The sequence below is a fragment of the Homarus americanus genome, unplaced genomic scaffold (genome assembly GCF_018991925.1).
Source record: "Homarus americanus isolate GMGI-L3 unplaced genomic scaffold, GMGI_Hamer_2.0 scaffold11781, whole genome shotgun sequence".
Lineage (NCBI taxonomy): Eukaryota > Metazoa > Arthropoda > Malacostraca > Decapoda > Nephropidae > Homarus > Homarus americanus.
This window is the reverse complement of record NW_024730805.1, coordinates 1-21,188: the sequence shown is the minus strand read 5'-3', so window position 1 is coordinate 21,188 and position 21,188 is coordinate 1. Positions and strand designations below refer to the sequence as shown.

Here is a 21,188-nt window from a genome sequence, read left to right as displayed (position 1 = left end):
TGTGTAACAACAATACTAGCCTGCTACCAACTAACTTCTATACAATTACAATACATACCCACAACAAATTCACCTTTCATCTTAACCAAATTCAAACAAACGCTTCCTCTTTAACACAAACAATCGGCTCCTTACCCTTTCGCTCCCATCTCCGTCGCCGAATAACCACTGGCTCTTCCACCATCACTGCCGCTTACCACTCCAATCCGGCCTAAAAAAACAAACACATCAACACATTAGTTCCCCCACAACAATTCATAAACCTTTCACGCCCTAAACCGCTCCAACGCCACTCACCAATTATATATATATATGCCTCTACACTAGTCCCAACATTTCTATTACCTGCTACATCCATTCTCCACATATACTAATCCAAAACTAACCTACAATTTACATCACTATACACGTCTTCCAACAATTACATTATACTCAATTTCTTACAACTAAATTCACTATGACCCTAAACTATCACAAACAATTCACGATGCACCACACCACACTACTTATCTTAAACAACTGCCGCCACTGCTGCTACCGCCGCCGCCCCTGCTGCTGCTGCTTCTTCTCCTCAACACAGTCCATTGCACAGCCCCATACATGTAGTAGTCCACCCTTTCTCCAACCTGGTTACGGCACTACCCACCACCACTCCATCCTCAAACCTGAAAAACAGAAACCTTTCACACAACCTCCATAATGCACCATGCTTATTTCTCCCAACTTTAAACATCACTGGGTACTGCTACCCGAAAAAACTCCTATATCACTTGCCTCTTATAACAAACTTTACCTACAACTTTCAAATACAATAACAACTCACCTTCAAATAATACATTGCACAATTTCACATCACCGTATCCAGTGTCGACGCGCTCCTCCACCACCAACATGAAAACAAAAAACAATACGTCAATGTTACAAATGCTCTACTCTTCAAATTATAACAAAGTATACGTACAACTTCAATAACAATACTTACACCTTTACTGCCTCTCATTTCCAACATTCAGTCGAGCGTTAATGTCCCTCTGGATTATCACACACCAATCACGTCTTCTGGACTGCAACAACTCCTGTACAAAACAATTACCACATCAATAACCACGACCAAAGTCCCTCTTCATTTTCATATCAAACACACCCCACCTTCAACCACTTAACAGTATACATTACCTTTTAGCACATGCTGCACACGGCGACTGGTTACAACACTTGGCTCCTTTCCAACATCGACTTCTCCCCCACCTCTGGATGGCGACCATACTTCCTCTTGGTTAGTCGATACAGTCAACACAACACTATATTCTACTCTAACATTTTTCGATTTCTCATTATCACACTTTTTGAGAATGGGAGGGGCCGAGGGGCATCCCCCCTCCCCTTATTCCCATGCAAGGTGAAGGGCACAAGCGCCTACACCGCCCAACTAGGCAGCATGCCAACTTTGTGCTTGCCTAAAGGATCATAGCATTTTATGTCAAGGGCATACAACCCTCCAGTCTTTAACATTTTGTCGGCTAGCTCCGACGACTTTTACCCAGATACGAATTCGCAACTTTCGATTTACAACTGGTACCTACTTTACTGCTAGGTCAACAGGGACACAGGGGGTCTAGGAAGTGTGTCCAACCCACTTTCCACCGGCCCGGGAATCGAACCCGAGACGTCCCGCTTGCGAGGCGAGAGCGGTACCGCTCTACCGCCGGCACCCCCACTTCGGCTGTGACCCCTTGTGAGGCGGGCGTCAGTCAGCTGTGGGTACGGTTCCTCGACTAAGTAGTGCCCTTTCACAGGTTTATACACCTCACTTATGTCTCCCCGTGCCCATCTCTAGGCACTTTTGGGTGCACTAGAGAACCGAGGACCACCACCAGACCCCAACCTGAAAAAAAAAGGTCATTCGTTATCCATTTATCAAATCTTTCTCACTACTATATAATAAACTCAACTTATCAAAACTCACTTACATTTTCTTTAATCTACAGCCGAGGCACAAAATTCAACATTTTAAACTTAACATTACCAAACTCAAGCCACAATCATTTATTTTAATGTCAACTTTTAACATTTCTATTGCTCTACGGCACAAGACCAAAAATCAATTGAAAATTTAACAACTCTTTTACAAACTTCAACGTCACTTACCCTCACTATTCCCCTAGTCTACCTCAAAAAAATACCGGCTCCTTCCACCTCCAACAACAACAACCTGAAAAAAGCATTTATTACCTAACCAATAAAACTTACACTCATTCTCAATACAAATATATTAACCATGAACCACTTCTCAATTTTCATATTACAGCTACAACTTCTCTTTAGTCAAACACAACTACACCTTCCATTTTAAATACCATATTGACGAATTCCTCACCGCAAGTGTAGACGCGCTAGCCATCACCTACAAACTTAGACCACGTTCTCTTCTCTATTCCACAGTATAAGCCTTCCGTACACCTGCAATAAAAGGCATCAACCTTCAAAATTTACAACAAACTAGTCAAAATTAATGAAACAAAAGCACATACACAATAACAATTAACAACACTCTAGTCTGCGTATAAAACTAACACATGAACCATAACAGACGACAACAAAATACGACCATAAACACACACAACCGAGAGTGTAGTACCATTATATAGCCTCCAGTATATAACAGCACAAACACAACACCCATTCAACAATTTCATTCACCTAAACTCCAAATTCGGGGTCTACCTCTGTGCCGGTCACGTCTCTGCAAAAATCAACCTTTCCCACGCTAGTTGGCTCCAACTTAACGCTCATGCGGCAGCCCACTGCGACTTCCTTGCGGTTGCTATTTTCTGAAAATAAACTACTACAAAATCTTAAAAAAAACACCCACTACAAAACTCTCATTAATACAATTTTCTTCACTATTTAACCAAATATACCAACATATCTTAACTTCCCATGACTTTAAATAACAAGGATTATTTTATTACCAAAAAATTCTACCTTTCCTTTAATCATTTTCCTAAAAGTCATACAACCCAAAACACATCCACCAATCACAATCACCTTTACATACAGCCTAAGTATTCACAAGTAAAATTGCGAGCACGAGACCCAGGGTCAGTTAGATGCATCTTTAGCCGACTACATTCAAAACGTTCGACTTTACTTTTATCCTCTTCGCCACTGATCGGTCACGTCTCTTTTCCTTTATATTCTTCACCAAAAGGTCAGCTCGCTAGCTGCCCGGGCAATCGGTCACGCACTGTTGTCAAATACTGGGCATGCACCGGCTCCTCAATGTACCTGAACCCGCTCCAGTGTTGGTCAAGTCTTCTCTTCAAAGAGCTCACACTCGATGCCGTCACAACACTCTGGTAGATTGTTCCAACAATTTACAACCCTCACTCCGAAAAACTTTGCCCTCACGATTTTCCGGCTTCTTCAATCTTGAGCTGTGACCCCTTGTGGGGCGAGCGTCCGCCAGCTCCAAGCAAGGACACTTAACTGAGTAGTGCCCCCTCAGATGCTTATAAAGCTCAACTAGGTCCCCCCTTGCCCGTCTGTAGTATAAGCTAGGCAACTTCAGGCGCTCCAATCTCTCAGGCGGCTAGCGAGCCGACCTTTTCGTGAAGAATATAAAGGAAAAGAGACGTGACCAAGCGGCTAACAAGCCGATCAGTGGCGAAGAGGATAAAAGTAAAGTCGAACCTTTGGAATGTAGTCAGCTAAAGATGCATCGACCCGACCCTGGGTCTCGTGCTTTATGCCGCTTATTTTTCATACACTCAAAGCAGGCTACCAATTGGCTCACCCATATCAATATTCTTATTCATGTCAAATCCCTATCTTTACCTCGCTAAACAAACTAAACATCAATAGTCACTTACCTGCCCTCACCCCTCGTTTACCAAAACGTCGCTGTCGGCACATTTATTTGCTTTTCCACTTCACTATATGCACAACACCTCCAATCTCCTACTATACGCATCAAAACACACACGTATGGTTTACTACTTGGCACACAAATGCTGCATCTTTTTTCTTTCTCACTCATTTTCAAAATCCACCACGATCACTATGAACAGTCCAAGCTCAAGGCACACATAAATGCTGCAGCTTTCTTTTCTTCTCACTCATTTTCAAGATTCCACCACCATCACTTAAAACTACATTGAACTTCAGATAGACAATATTTTAATAATGAACTTGCTACACAATCTACATGCTCATGAATTCACTTTCCATCACTCACCAACGAAATGACACGATTTCTTGCAAAAACACAACATATTCCGCCAATTTCACAAAGTACACTATTAACACTTCAACTTTTTAAACCACTTAACACGTTTAACACTTAAAGGATTTCATTTCGATTAAACTACCGTCTTCAATTTAAATATCCTGTACTCTAACAACTTGAATTAAGAACAACTTCAAAATCTCCCTAGTTAACCACAGACAGAAATCTTAAATACGTTTCACAGGCCACAAGTCAAATACTTCTATTAAAAACCACAGAAAATGTTTAAGAAAACATTTCCAATGCGGAACACTAACAGCCAAACAAACAAATGTCTAAACACTACTTTATATACTACACTTTACTTTACTTTTCTTTTCTTTTCTTTTCTTCTTCACAAACTAAAGGAGTTCTAACACCAGACACAAGGATCGGATTGTAACTGATGCATCCTTGCCGGTTCGACCTTTAAATACCCCAACCTTCCCGCCGAACCGTCAAATTATTTGCTCTCTGCTCACCGAACCACCTCATTCGAATAACTTCAAATTTTCAACATTTTATTCTTCACCTTGGCGTCAAAGTACAAGGATACATTAAAAAAAACTCTGGTGTCATCTTCAACATTATTCAAACAAACTCCAACAAAGTCCATTTCATGAAATATAGCCAAAATATATGAGCTCAAAACGGCCACATTCTTGCTTTCCGGGACCCCGAACTTCTTCTCCGGTAAACACCGTCACAACCAAACGAGGGGATTATCCAGATCAACTGCTCTTGGCTATTTGCACCATAGACATAGGTCGCAGTATCGTAGTCAATAAAGTTTCCTTCCAAGATGGAAATAACAACATACCCTACAATCAGTTACTCACATCTCCATTCCTTGGTGAGAACTATCAACGGTGAATTTAATAAAGTCAAGACCCCGAGTAATGTTTTCCCATTACCGTCAAATACTTTACGTACAGTATATATTTATAACTTAATTCAAACAATGTAAAACAAAAACATCGTGGTAACATTCTATACTATGCCATCTTACGTGCTACTAAATGTTATATAATAATTCCTTGACATAAATGTACTCTATATTATCAGGTACCACATTTACTCTCTAAGGTACGTGTGAGCTGAGACCTGACCCAATAAATCATTATCAAATTGTGATAGTAAATATCTCTCTAACCATTGCTATGTCAACTAGAAACTGCTCCATGTAACTGACGAGTATATTATAGTCATCCGCAGAGGACAAACAGCACGAGTACGAGTACGAAATCTTTAGTTAAGAGGTGAAAGACAATTATTAGGGGTTGAGGGAAAAGTGGTGAAACTGAAATACAGTAGGAGTAGAAAGAATCTTTCTTATTGGTGTTTTATCTTTGTTCTGCTCCCTTGGGTCGTCAGACCTTTGTATTAATATTGCTCTATTTATATAATGCTGCTTATTATTATTATTTTTATTATTGTTGGAGTTAGTGAGCCAGCCCAGGTCCTTGTGTAGCTGGGAGGGTAGTCACATTTTTTGGGGGGCTAAGATGTTAGTTCAATGTTAATTGTTAAATATTAGTTATGTTAGTCTAAAGGTACACTGTATGGAGAGGCCTGCCAGGTTCTTAATACCACTTACCACCAGTGCCAGATTTATTAGACCTGTGGAGGCCCCCCTCATTATAACTACCCCAAGAGGGTGGGGTGGCGAGTGAAGCGAACCTAATCATCTGGGAGTTCCGCAATTCTAAATATCATATTATTACCACCACAGCATTCATTCAAAATAGACGGTTCATAGGAAAACCACCCAGTCGTCAATTTCAACGAGTAGCTAGCCTAATTTCTATCACGTGATAAACATGAATTTTAAAGATTGAAAATAAAATCAACCAAATCAATACAATATTATAATATGTGGAGGCCCCTGGCCAACTGCCCACTTTGCCCACTCTTCAATCCGGCCCTGCTCACAACTCTACTCTACTTTCTTGTAACGTGTACGTTTTCTTCTCCATTGTTGTAACATATGTCTGTCTTTTGTTAATTTTACTGTTTCTGCTCTATGGTCAATTTCAAGTAAAGGTTAATATTAACTCGGTGCTTTGTTCTTCATTGTTTTTCTCTCTCTGTCATCTTATTTTATTCCTCATATTAACTTCTTTAGACTATTCTATTTAAGTTTAAGACTTTTTTAATATTACAATAGTACTATTTGGATGTATATGTGTCTTAACAATGTCTCACACTTAAACTGAGGCCAATATTGCTGTTGTAATATATTCACAATTTCTATCCAAGATAAGTAAAGCACTGAATACGATTTCATAATATTTTCCTTTCACGTTTTACACTACTTTCGTGTCACAATAAAGTTTAAATCGTTTACTCGTCATCAAACAACCAAACCTGCCGGCGTCACTTTGACGTCATAACAAGGCAATGTTCCCATTGGCTACAATTTCACCTAAAACAGCTTGTGATTGGTCAGGGAGTGTGGGCCGCCTGTATATAAAGCCTGGTAGACGGACGTCAACACAGAACACTGGCACGCGACGACGCTACAACATCTTCTGTACTGTAAGTGTATCTTCAAATTGTAAATTATTTGTTGGCGATTGGGAAGCTATTGTTTAAAATTTCACTTGACAAAAAAAAAAGGAAATTTTATTAGTCTTGATATTACCTTAACTAAACTTTTTAAATAAGTTTCGCGTTAAACCAGGCTTACATAACATTAATCTTCTTGCTATTTCTAGAACACGCTCATCAAACGACCATGAACCCTATACGAGTTGACCGAGGTAGCTGCAGTGTCACCACAAGAACAATTCGGAGCGTCTACAAAATTTACCTGTTGCTGGAGAACTCGATCGCAACAATTCCTTTCCTACTCCAGTTCTACCGCGGTTAGTGGATCCTTCCCACAGCATTACAGTGAGTTTCCTAGTGTTAAACTACAAGAAATTGGTCTCCAAAAAAACTGCTTTGTTATTTCTTCTACCCCATTTGTGGGTCATGAGCTGTATTGCATTACATTCTGTGCAAGTAAAGTCAAACTTGTACATATTGAATATCCAGTATATGTAACCAATAAAGTTTTTCTATTTATGGAATAATCCAAATCCTTGCTTTTACTAAATCAAAACCCAGAGTATAATAAAATCTCGACTACGTCTGCTGTTTGAAAGTTTGCCCATAAATAGTTCTCAAATACTCTACTTAATGGTGTTAAACGCTTCGGGAAATACAGCTCTACTCCTCTTAAATTAGTATTACTTTTTCACAACATAACCCAATAGACAAATGATGACATTAATGTGTGGGTTTTTACTTTCCAATCGTTCAAAGTCCACAGTGGCCCTGTACTAAAGTACGATCATCACTGGTTTAAACTAATCTTAGTATTGTCTAATAACACCAGAAGTGGTAAAATACTAAATTCCAAGCAAGACATATGAAAGTCTAACCTATAAATAAAAATATGAACTTCCATCTATGACCACTGCAATACTAAATATAGACCCAAGTCTTTCAATATTCAGTCGAAATCAAGGTAAAATTAGAGGTCTGGTCATGTAGTTTGGACAATTCTAAAACGCTTCTTCAATTGCATTTCCGCCGCAATGTATATTAGAGTATTTTCATCTCAAAAGACTGCCTTTTACTTCTTCAACATGGGAAAGGCTTTGAAATGGAGACAAATGGCATTGAAAAAGCAAAGTGGGTTAAAGATGTAATAACGACGGTTGTGCATGTTCAGAGATAAGAGAACCGTCAACAAGGATATTTAGAGCAAGGTATAGTTAAGTGGGAAGTACAGAAGGAGAATAAAAGCGGAGGGTGGTTTGTGAGTTAACGTGTAGCTATACCTTCTTTAACGAGTCACACGTCCGATTTCTCAGGACGTCTGAGTCCTCCGTTTTCTTTCCATCTTAGAGTGCACCCGAGACTTCCTTGTTCCTAAAGCCCCGTCCACACGATCGAGCAGTGCCCGGTGGGCTTTGACCCTTTACCGGGCAAAGCTTGTGTGTTGTACACACGGGGGTGATTGGCGTCAGTCATAGTCGGGCGCTAGTAAGTGGTCTGCAGTGGCGGATACGCTACGATCGCACGAATAATCGCCCGACAGTGAAAAGCAAAGATCATATCGTTGTGTACTATAATAATTGCTGCTATGTGCAAATGCAGAAAAAGGGGATGGTGCATAGAGTGGTTAGGTCGGAAAAAAGTATTGAAGTCATGCCACGATTTTACGTGAACGGCAAGATGGACACGAGCGAGACATGACAAAGGACTCTAACACCTTTTACAAATTTCGAGCGAAAGTGCAACCATATATAAAAAAAACCAGGATACCAATATGAGGGAAAGTATATCTCTAGAGGCAACGCTTGTATATCTTTCAACTGGTATGCACCTACACGTCACGAGGATATCGAAACAAAGTTTGTCTCGCATAATACCTGCTATGAAGTACTCGAGGAAGATTACTTGCAGGTGAGATTTGTAATCCATAAAAATGGATTGAGTTATGATATGCATAAACAGGAAGCTATGGGACGAGAACGAAGAACACACACGAATGTCCTCATTACATAAACAATCTCCTCTCACGCCAATATTGTACATTGCATAAGCTTATTTGGTTATACACTGAGCGGGGAACACGTACGTATAACATTTGTAATACTTATATACCACCAGGCAGGCTGACCATGATTTCGCTCAACGACGGGCACTGCTCGATCGAGTGGACGGGCCTTTAATATAACGACACAGAATTGGAAATTGCAACAGTGGTGGTATATGTTAAGGCAACTTAGATATCTGATTATAGTTGGAACATCCATTAAGTGATGGTGAAAGCTTCAACTGTCTTTGTTGTTAGTAAAACTACACGAGTGGCTTGTCCTTGGGGATAGCCAGATGTTTCCAAGTACTACTGAAATTAGATCATTTTGATGCCCGAACGTCAAATCGAATTTACCAACCGTATTGAAACACTTTTCTCACACACTGTACCGCCAACTCTGACCTGCACACACTACCCATGGGCAGCCAGCCTCTTTGTGGGGTGGCGAGTGAAACGAGCCTAAACATCTGGGAGTTCCGGGGGAGCTGTAAGCCCCCCCCCGGGAAAATATTGAAATTTGAACACTTCTTTGCAGAATTTGGAAGCCATATGCAGTTATATTGAGGAAATTAAAACATTGAGACATTTTTCATTAACTGTATATTTATTGATAGTGTACAAATTCCCAACACACACAAAAGTGAGACATGACTGGAGTCATTCGTGTGGTTTCAAGTCGACCAGCCCTGATATGTAGAGAGGCCCTGCTCACGAAAGAGGAACTTAAAAGTAGCCAAAGCTGACATTTTTTTAAACCAAAAGGAGATTCAGAGCCCAGTGACAGTAAACTCCCAGAGGATGACACAGTAGAGGTTCACTTTAGTGATTCGGATGACGAAACGAGGTCAGCTGAGATTAAGTAAATCGCCACCTACAGCAATGCAAGTACCGTAGTGGATACTCTCCTACAAACTGACGAGCCTAGCCGCATTCCAATGAGACGGGATTCGGCGACTTTCTCACGGGGGTGGGGGGTCGCCACCTGCGACGCTGGCATCCGGGTTTACTTCCGGTAGCCGAGTGTATGACCTCTCGGTCTCGCCGTTGAAATTCATTCTACCCTACGTTCCTGAACACGCCGCGTCTCGTCTCCTCTTCCAAGCACCAACTTCCCACCACCAGACTGTTTTGTATATAATATATTTTATAGAAGAAAACCACCATTAAGAGTTTCCTTTCTCCAACCTGTGACTGAAGCTTCGTCCGATTCATCTCAGTTGAATTATAAGAAACATTCTATGGAACCGGTGTCGAGTGATCCGGCTGACAGTTGATGATAAACCCATTGACTATTTACTAAATCATTCTCTTGATCTAAATTGTGAACAAGGTCACTTCTCAACAAGTGAAAAGGAAAGAGTTCGGTATGTGCCCAAATCCTTGTTTACATGATGACAAAGGGAATGGCTTGTGTATTCTCCAAAAACTGGAGATGTATTTTGCGTTTAGCGACTGGAAAAACTGCCGGCGTACAGTTGCCGAACGTGAAAGTGGCAGAGAGCATCAAATTTCAGTTGGGGTGTGAGGGCAATTACAGCAAGGCGAATTCATTCCACTTTGGCTTTGCAACTACAATTGGAGAGAAAATAATGCAAAGAACGTCTATTGCGCATAGTTGAAACACTACAAATTTTAACATCGAGAGGTCTTCCTCTCAGAGGTAGTGATGAAAGAATAGGCTCTAGCAACAATGGCAATTACCTTGCAACTCCTGGCCAAATTGGACACTTTTCTTGCACAGCATCTGGTGCTGTGCAAACACTTCATATCTCTCAAAAACGATTTGTCAGCAAATGGTCAATCAATTATCATAAGTGAAGTGAAACGAGACAAATATTAGTCAGTTAGTGTAGATTCCACACCGGATGTTAGTCATACTCACCAACTTACATTCATAGTTGAGCGATTTTTATAACTTCATAGACATATACATGACCATGGTGCACAGAGCATAGCCTCAACTATTGTACAGTTAATTACAGAAGTTCGTCTTGAGGGCAGAGTTATGACAATGCTGCCAATATGTCAGCCATTTACACTGCCAGAATAAAGGCTGGCATATTACGTCCCTTGTGCAGGTCACTCCTTGAACCTTGTAGGAACATCAGTTGCCTTGGGTCTCTTTCAAATTCCGGATTTTTGCAAACCTTATACAACTACTTCTCAACCTCCACATATAGTTGGGATCATCAGCTGCACTACCGGCTGAAGGGATTGTAGCGAAATCCCTTTCACAAACTGGCTGCAGTGTTTTTACATTACCTTGAGATAAAGTCAGCACTGGAGAACAAAATATGTTCCGACAGTAGCTTCAAGGTCAAGGCCTCATAAGACGAATGGAAGCATTTGAAACACCACTTCTTGCTGTAAAATAGTATCAAATCTTAACAAGGTTTAATGCAACCAGCTTATCACTTCAAAAAGTTCACACCCACCTTCTGTCAGTTGTGAAACTGTATGAGAGCTTGATCATCTTCGTCTCACAAATGAGACGGGGTCAGTTGGATGAAATAGAAGATCAGGCCGAGCCTGTCTACAACGACAACAAAAAAGAGAAAACATTTCTTGGATGAATCAGTTGGCACTGAAACTCAACTTGATCCAAGGTGGACAATTTCTACACCATATTACGAATGAATAGAAATAAAGAAGCGGTTTACCTTAACGGAGTATGACACCATTGGCTGTCAGTACCTATTCCAGTGACCTGGAAGCATCTGTTCTAGAGGAGTTTTTGCAATTTAAAGACATTTTCTCTTCTGAATCTGACAAGTCAGTGACAAGCCTTTCCAGATGGTATGTTGACAACTGCCTTTCCAAACATTAGTAGTAGTAGTAGTATCTTCGGGGACACCACTGAAAGGTGGAGACGGCCCCTCGGAAACACGTGGGCTCGGCGTCGGTCGCCGAGACAGTCTCAAAGCCGTGGTTTAACACCAGAAGCAGTTTTTCTATTTCATTCATTTTATCCACAAATGTTTGGATGATCGTAATAAAAATGATACAACTTTTTCTTTAATTTTAAGATTTTTTTTCTCTATCTACGATCATAAATCACCCATAGCGGGCAGGGCACGAAACATGAAGGAAATTACGGGGTAAAACAACGAAACTCTGATCGTGTGGCAGTGAAGAAATAAATTATTTACCATAAATGTTCGGCCAATATTTCTTTCGTGACGTTGCACGTTCGCGTCTCGTCGTAAACCGTCAATTTGTGATTTCGGTCTCCGTATACATTAAAAGCAAACGACGGAGGCTCTCGGCGGGGGGAATATTACGGGACATAATAAAAGAAAAAAGCTGGCCGGAGACAATCTTTTATTCTCACTTTGGTAACACAAATTGAAAAGTTTTATTCACAACATATTTAATTTAGAGTTGACAATAAATATCTTGTGTTGAAGACTTAATATGATATGTACAGATCCTATCTATCATCCATAGTCTGGCAACAAATTGCTCAACATCGCGCCGTTACATTTTCTGACGACGGAGATGAAATATGCAAGACGTAACAACTCTTGGCTTAGATAAACAATGTCTCATAAATGAGATACAGGTATATCTAAAAATGAATGGCGCCAAATAACGATGATTTGGCACCGACCGTTACACTAATGACATGCACTATACATCACTTGACCAAATAAACATTGTCACATCATGTGACATTAAATATGTACAGTACAGTTTACAAAAGTTCATTTACTGTATATGCCAAAGATGGCACTATGGTGTGGTGCAGTTTGGAGCAATAATTTAAATCAACCATTTCTGTTCCTATAGTACATTAATATTTGGAGGAGGGAGTTGAAATATAGGTTCCACTTCAAAAATCCAAAATGTTTCAGATAACTGAACTTGTTGGCTAACTCAAGGTCATTATTAAAAACCCTAATATTTCATTAAGCACCAAATAAAATACTACATATATGACAACTATAAACTAATATATAATAATGCATGTACAGGTATAACAAACACACTAAACTAAGGAACTCAAAATATAATGTTAACAATAATACAGGCCGTCCGCAACTTACAACAGGGATAAGTTCCTGGACCCATACTTTAGGTTACATAACATAAAGTGCTGTTAAACAATGATGAAAATAATGACAGTTTAATTACAACTTTTTGAGGTGAATGTATTGGGATCCCGTTCGTAAGTGCGGGTGACGGCGAGTCGGAGGGTGTAACTCAGTGACCGACTACGAGAAAATGCCCCGGTGATGATATCTTAGCTTAGTGTGCTGAAACGCCATCATCTGGCAGCGCGGTAAATTTTTATAATCAATGCGATCACTTTTGGATGTTCACAGTTTGGGGATAAATGATGTTTGGATTTTTTTAAGTGCAACCTGTATATAACATTACTGTACAGTATATATTTCTGAGCAAGTACAACTCGTGAGGAGCCACAAACGTACTCTTGATGTATGCAAAACCTAATTTTAGATTACAGCATCCCTATATATACAGTATATCCGAAACAAAAATTGAGAATGCCAAAACAAATTACAATGTTATGAAATACATAGTGGATACTTGTTTAGTACAACTCACTAGCAGCAACAATATTGAAATAAAATATATACTGCACTGCGTAATTCCCTATCATTGCTAAGTGTTGCTTCAATGTGACCTCCAAAGTGTAAATAGTACACAGCCACATTCCATTGACAGAGCCAGGTCAGCAGAGCTTGACACAGTGATGGAGGCGTGATTAATCAAGGAGTGCCTATTTCTGCTCCTACTGTGAGAAAAACCCAGACAGTTTAACCAGATTTTGGAAATAAAAGTAGATTACAAAATGTGTAATGCAGATTTAGCGGTGACAAAATCATACCTAAAAGCTTGTACTGTGCTGTACCTCATAATAAAACACTCAATATTTTCATGTATCTTGGCATTTATATGTACACCTTTACATTTATCCCCCACAAATACCCTTTTAAAGCAAATTGACAACTTTTTAAGTGGTATCATGATTCTTACTAATTAAACATTCATCCACTTGAAATGCTAGGGCTAATTATATTGAAGATATTCTTAATATAAATCATTGTACCTCTGACGATACTCTGGAGAAGAGACCGGATGGCAAGAGCAAACTTCAACTCTCCGGATGACATCTCGGAGATGGTCGGAAGGAGCTGATCGTAAAGACGAACTCCTTCTGTTGACTCGGATAATATGCGAAACACCTGGAATAAGAAATTTTTTTAAAAATAAGCATAATATATTTGTACATGTTCTAGGTATTCGGTTCTAACTACAGGGGCGAACAGAAACACTCGTAGAATTCTATTTTGCTGGTTGGTGTAGGTAGGTCACCACGAGGTCAGGTCTTATATAGCGGAGATAAGCGTGGCTTAATAGTTGACCTCCGTCGTCTAAGGCGGCGCTGGTTGACCTAGACCACGACGCATACGCTGGGGAATTCGCGGGGTCGGCTACTCTGCGACAAACAGCGTTTGTAGGGGAGGAATCCACTACGATCCTCCCCCCTTCCCTCCAGGAGACTTGTTGTCTGCAGGGTTGCATGGCACATGCGAGGCAAAACGGCGGTGCATGCGAGACATAACGGCGAGGGCGTGAAAGACCCGGCCGCTAGGGGAGACAACTGTCTCGAGTCTAGACACACGAGATCTGTGGGAGAAAAAGGGTGTGTGGGGGCGATGAATGTTGTGCTTCTGTCGCTGCAGGGGCAGCGTCCTCATGATCACTGGGTCAGGGGCGACGTCAGGAGGAGGGTCTATAATAGGAGCAGGGTCTACAACAGCAGGTGGGAGTGCCGGAGGGAAAAAAACAACGGCGACGAATGCTGTGCTTCCCTCTCGGCAGGTACAGAGTCCTCAGATGCGCCTGCTGGGGTCGATAGGACGTGGTGCTTGGGGCAGGAAGAGGAGCTGGTGTCTGCTTAGAGTAGCAGAGCTGCTCTACGGTGTCTAACCTGAGGTGTAGAGACAGTACCTGTAGAGCCGATGAGAGCTGCCTCTGTGTGGATAAGCCAGTCTTCCATGTTGCTTGAAGACTGGGAGAGTGATCGGTTTCTCCTCCATCCTGTGTGAGTGCGAATCTCCGGGGTCACCATTTGTGGGGTTATGAGATATTGGTTGGAGAAAGGAAACTCACAATGTGCTCTCTGTATACATATTGTATTGGATGTACAGAGCAGCTTGGTGCTGGGAAGTGGCAGGTTGGTTACAAGCGTGATGTACAGAGATCTGGTTGGTGAGGGTGCTCAGAGGAGGACCAGCTTGTGGCTCGCCATGCTCGCCGACGGAAGCGAGGGCCGCCAGGCAGGAGCGGAGGAGGTGGTGTAGGTAGAAAGAGGTAGGTCACCACGAGATTAGGTCTTATATAGCGGAGGTAGCCCACTACAATACAACAAGACGGCACTCCCTACTCTATCAACAACCGAGCCCTCAGGCGACATGTAGCAGCTTCCATATGTCGCCAGGCACATTATCTAAGCGTGTGGGACATAACAAATGCATTGCCACATGCTGCTGGCTAGGCTAAATAAGTAGTATATATATAAATGGAATACATAATATACATACAACATACACATATAACCCCCCCCCTCTATACGCTCATAGCAAAGTCTTGAGCGGACCTTTTCTTTTGGATCCGTTCTGAGCGTCGAGGGACTTGATCACTGGGGAGGACACAGGACTCAACACTGGTGACGGGGTCAGCAGAAGGCGTTGTTACGGGGCGGAGAAAACGGCGGTTACCTCCACCACACGCGACCACTGGGTAACAGCACCTGGTAGTCCCGTGATCTACCGAGACCCATGACTACGCCCACTTTGTCCTAACGTAGGGAGATAAGGTCCTGAACACGGACTTGGGTGCCGACACTCAACTTGGGGAGAGAACGGGCGTGGTAGTATTAGCGGGCGACGACGTCACGAACTCGTTCGGCGGCCGCAATCCTCTGTCTTAACCTGCCACTCCTTGGAGAAGGACTGAGCGTGAGCAGGGATACAAGACCTGGGCAGGGGAGCATCCGGTGTAGCTGGGTTGTTGCGGAGTTCGAAGAGACCCCGGTCGAAGGCCTCGCAGTTGAGGATATTCCCAGAAGTGGCCACTTTGAGGATGAGGTGCTTCAGGGATTTGACAACAGCCTCGGCGTGGCCGTTGGACTGCGGGTAATGGGACGGTGACAACACCTGCCGGACTCCCCGTCGCTCGATGAACGCAGCAAAGTCCCGGCTTGTGAACTGCAGCCCTCCGTCGGTGGAGGTGGGGGAGAGGAGGTGGGAGAGTGCAAGTAGGGGAGTGCAGGTGAGGGAGTGGAGGTGGGAGGAGTGCAAGTACGGGAGTGGAGGTGGGGAGAGTGGAGGTGGGGGAGTGGAGGAGGGCGAGTGGAGGTGGGAGGAGTGCAAGTAGGGAAGTGGAGGTGGGGGAGTGGAGGTGGGGTAGTGGAGGTAGGGGAGTGGAGGTGGGGGAGTGGAGGTGGGGGGGAGTGGAGGTGGGGGGAGTGGAGGTGGGGGAGAGTGGAGGTGGGGGAGAGTGGAGGTGGAGGTGGGGGGAGTGGAGGTGGGGAAGTACAGGTGGAGGGGAGGGACCAAACGGGGTCACGGTACTTCGGACGGGAAGCACCTAATACTCGAAAAGCGTTACGAGGGACAGACCATCTACGTGTCGCATACACTCCCGGGTCCTTCTCGTACGGTATTTTGGTCTCCGTTAATGACGTTTCTTCGTCCGGTTGGGACACGTGACCTAGGTGCATCCTCCTACATTTAGTATTCACTTTTATCTTAAGAGCCATTCTTTTGACCTCTCCTGAACCTGACAGTCTGTTTGAGTCCCAATTTCCCTAAAGAACTTAAGTGTTGTCCCAAAATACTGGTACAGAGAAGTTAATATCGTATTGTCCCGGAGTACGATGATAACCACATAGTCATGATGAAGGTTGTACGACATGGTTGAGAAAATATCACTTATTAAATCAGAAAATATTTGACATCTTCAGGGTTGATTTCATACTGAAGGAATAAAGATGCTTTCATTATAGTACAGTAAACTCCCTCTAGCCCGGACTCGCTTAATCTAGATCCTCTTGAAAACCGGCCTGGGGTCCAGCACCGGACACAAGTATCCCCGACCAAAATCCAGATAGCACGGGGGAAAGTTGATGTAATCGGGGGTTCCAACTGTGGTGGCACAGAAGGGTAACCATGTCATTAGCAGTGACAACTGAAAAATCACACTTCTCATCCACTTAAATAACAAACAACAATTCATCTATGACAATACTCATTGCAGAATCAGTAGCTGTGACGTGTAATATTTTGTTATTTGATCACTAACATAAAATATGATATACAAACAATTCACTTACTGGAGTTGTCTATTTACTGGAATTTGCATCTAAAAATTAAATTATTTACCTATTATACAGTACAGTACAGCATTGATTACTGTCAAAATAACAATATTTTGAAGTTGCACTCAATTCACATAAAATTTCCCACTTTTTCCAGCCTCCGTTAAAATTGTTTGCCATTTCCAGACCAGTAGACACCCTCATCATCCAACTGAGTACAATTTAATCAATGCATCACAACATGATTTCATGGATAGAATATTCTGCTGACAAACTTAAGTCATTTTCATTGAATTTTTAACAGACCACATGGACCAAGGTCTACCAGTGGATGTGTTGTACGGTCAGTCAAAAGGAACGAGTTTCTGACTCGACTGTCTCTCGTTTGATGCGGGTGTGCGGTTTCATTTTATTTGGGGTTCAACAAACTTTTGGACCATGGATGTATGTGCATTTCTCTAGGGCACTTGATAAAGTCTCACATCCACTACAAGCTGGCCAAGTTCTCATGTTGAACAAATATAAGGAAATACTACTTTACACAGACTGGTAGACCTATGGAATCAAGAACAGTACTGGACTACAAAAGAAACCTTGACAAAATTATCAAGAACAATGCAGGGATCTTACATAACCCACTGGTCTCCATCCCTTGGCATAGCCACCTCTATTGGGTGGCCATTAGATAAAAACAGTCTCAAAGGAATACACGTGTAAAAAAACACAAGTGTTACCGCCACAGTAAGATAAACTAGAAGAGAACGGATATAGTGTTGACGACGAATTAGCCGAGGTGCTTCAATACGAAACGGATGGCCCTCGAGGGTAGTCCACCGATTTCTACGGGACAGACGACACGTCGGTTCGGACCACTAGACCCTAAGACGTGAGCGATCGTGAAGTATTAGAATCTGCCAAGAAACTCTAAATAACTTTAATAAGTATATTTATGTACTGTAATTTGATCTGATGTATCAACAGTTATAAAACGCGAGTTATATTTAAGATGTTAACAGGCTATGTACTGTACATAGGTTGTATTATTCATACTATGTATCCCGAGATAACAGCATTTGTTATATGAGAATTGTTCTTTGACCGAATTATGTGGTACCTGTCAACGTCGAGGGTTTATTTCTCCAGCGTCAAACCAATAACGCTCCTATGAGCGTTAACAGCAAGTACTGTACTGTATTAGAATAGGCTTATACACCTAACGAGAACATGTGAAATAACAGTTACTCACCTCCCACAGGTCAGCTGTGTTTCATCAGTTGTCATTGGTGCCGTCATAATATATGGGTCTGGACACTCAAGTAGGGTGTGTCAATTTAGGGGGTGAACTGGCTAAATTGAAAATCGAGTAATTTGGTAGCAATTTATTGTAGTCTTTAAGCATGCAAAACAATATTCTGGCATAATTTTTTTTTTATAATAAGTCCTACCTACATCAAATGGATTTTTAAATGTACATATTTGTGAATTTATAACATAACCAGCGTTTGCACACATGTTACTGTTTCAAATTATTCTATTTTATTATCCGTAGTCTATTTGAAAGTAACCAATGCCTTCATACTCTCTTTGCTTTGGTTTCTTGTCATCAGTAGTCTGCTTGCTATTTGTGCTTTGATGTAACCTTCTCGCCTCTAGTGGCTGTAAACATGGCCCGCTGCTTCTGTGACCATTTTCACACATCTCTCCACACTTCGGCACCTGCATTGGAGTCTCTTTAAGGTTTCTCAATTCTTGGCTAGTTGTCAATGGTGGCTCTAAGACTTCCAAACTCAAGTCAACCAATTCTGACAATTTGGTGGCATTGACGTTTATTGGGGAACTTTTCTTGAATGAAACGAACAGTCTCCCAACTGGTCGTCATCTATTAGCGTTCCTCTAATCTTTAGAATGACTTCTACAGCCTCGGTTCGGAGATTGGTACATTGACTGCAAAGCATTGCTTGCAAAACTGCTTCTGATCGAGCATACCAAGCGGACCTTCTTGCCACAGGTAACACGATGTCCCTCACTACCTTCCTCTGTTCTTACTAGCTGCAATTGAAACAAAAGGTGATCCACCCACATAGGATTAAGTTTCACACTAAACTCCAATAATAAATTCAACAATTAACCTCAAATTCTTCAGCACTTTGCCCTTCAATTCGTGTTTGGAAATCCAAATCCTGCAGAAACGAAGAGCTGTAGTTAACCAACAGCTGTGACTGACAGGTCCAATCTCCAAGAGAGCCAATGATCTTATTGCTTGGGCAATACGATAAGCATAGGATTGATCTGTGCCGAGATCTTTGATGACTCCTTCAGACAACGCCGGAAGGGGAGGGCCAACTTCGACCTTTGGAAAGGTTGTATTTATTTCTAGTTGTGTCGCTTCATCCAGCATGATGCCAAGGGGACCTGACCACTTGTTGTTGCTCTTTGTAGGACCATCAAGTTCCTGGATGAGATGACGAAGAGGTAGCTCGCCTGTATGTAAATCACATACAATCCAAACAAGTCTTCTTCCTAGTTTTTTTCTCTAAATGCGTCATTACACCCCCCTGCCATCCGGTGTTCACTGCAGTTGAATCTCCACCAACAGCCTGCAGTGAACTGCCAAGTCCTCTCTCCTGAACCCAACATAAAATATGATCAGCAATGACCTCTGCATGTTTCTTCCCTTCTACTTCAGTTTCGGGAGCAAAGTGAAACAAAAACCGACCACCAGGCTCAGAACAGACAGAGTAGTGTTCTTCTTTGATGAGACCTGGAAACTTTCTGTTCACTCCCTCTACTTCTAGCAAAACTTTTGTGTCATCTATTCTTCCATCAAGCAAAAGACAGGAGAGCCCTCCCTCGCTTAAATCTTTTTCATGCTCACCAGATATTTCCTTCATTATTTTTTCTTGTGCTCTTCTAATTTTATTATGATCTATCACCAAAGATACATCCTCTCGGCTGATGAGGCCTGCATCTATCCATGCGGCGGCAGTTGCAATTTCTGCAGCCTCACGAAGTTCAGCATGGTGGCGAATACTAGCTAAAGCAATGTTTGAAATATTTCTTGTGTTGTATTTCATTTTCTTTGGTAAAGGTTCAGATGGCTCTTTGGAACTATCATCTGATGTTGCTTCCTGTTCATCAGAAGAACTATCAAAGAAGTGATAAACATCTTGACACAGCTCTTCCTCTCTTTGGATGGCTTCTTCACTCTTCATTTTGTTCCCTCTCTCGGATTTGTTCTCTCTTCTTGGCATTAGCAATCTGCTTCTTTGTTTCTGAATAATCTATTGAACCCATTTGCATACTTCCTTGGCCTTCTGCCTTTGTGCCTTTATAAATTCAAGCTCTAAAACAGGGATCTTCTTTTCACGAGGACAACCACAATCAATGTGGGAATTATTTTCTCTCTTACCTGAGTGAGAACAGTTGGATTCAGAACATAATTGTATGGAGCACTTGCAGGTCAAAATGTCAAACAGAGTATCAAGTGTGTGCAGAAATTCATTTTTCCTGGCCAAGTTTCCTTTACCAAGTGATGTTTCAACTGCTTTGTGCCATAATTTCGTTAGTTTTAGCTCAATAGTTCGACACTGATTAATCACAGGTGGTTTGAATAGTGCATTAGCTTTTGTCCATTGATGCAGAAGAGGGACTATCATGTCATTTATGAGTTCTTTATCTGTATAGTTCCTTCTGTCCTTTGCATTTTTTTCTCGAAGGAGTAACCCTAATCTTAGCATGTCTCTCACTGTTGGAAGTTCTGATACAGGAAGCTCCTTCCCTTTACCAACTAGCAGGCTCAAGTGGGTTGACAACTGACTTCAATTTTGACATCTTCACACTATCTGACAAATAGAAAAATGTTTCATAATTCAATTGTTGTTTCAAAAAATATCAATTTGTTTATCAAAAATGCTGTAACAGAAATAACATAATAATTTTTTAGAACATAATGTTTTATACAATGATATAAGTAACTG

At 41.7% G+C, this 21,188-nt stretch overlaps 3 long non-coding RNA genes across 4 annotated transcripts; 1 reads left to right on the top strand and 2 right to left on the bottom strand.

Annotated features, from left to right (window-relative positions):
* Positions 1 to 468: 468 nt before the first annotated feature.
* On the bottom strand, positions 469 to 1,475 carry LOC121867374. 2 transcript variants are annotated; one of them, XR_006089139.1, is made up of 3 exons: positions 1,177 to 1,475; positions 824 to 1,076; positions 469 to 665 (listed from the first exon to the last, which is right to left on the bottom strand). It is a non-coding gene; the product is annotated as an uncharacterized LOC121867374 (long non-coding RNA). The 2 variants fall into 2 exon arrangements; XR_006089140.1 differs by having other exon boundaries at positions 983 to 1,076.
* A 5,131-nt stretch (positions 1,476 to 6,606) lies between these two features.
* On the top strand, positions 6,607 to 7,350 carry LOC121867372. Its single transcript, XR_006089138.1, has 2 exons — positions 6,607 to 6,805; positions 6,985 to 7,350. It is a non-coding gene; the product is annotated as an uncharacterized LOC121867372 (long non-coding RNA).
* Positions 7,351 to 13,774: 6,424 nt separating this feature from the next.
* Positions 13,775 to 18,618, bottom strand: LOC121867375. Its single transcript, XR_006089141.1, has 2 exons — positions 18,458 to 18,618; positions 13,775 to 14,071 (listed from the first exon to the last, which is right to left on the bottom strand). It is a non-coding gene; the product is annotated as an uncharacterized LOC121867375 (long non-coding RNA).
* Between the last annotated feature and the right edge of the window lie 2,570 nt (positions 18,619 to 21,188).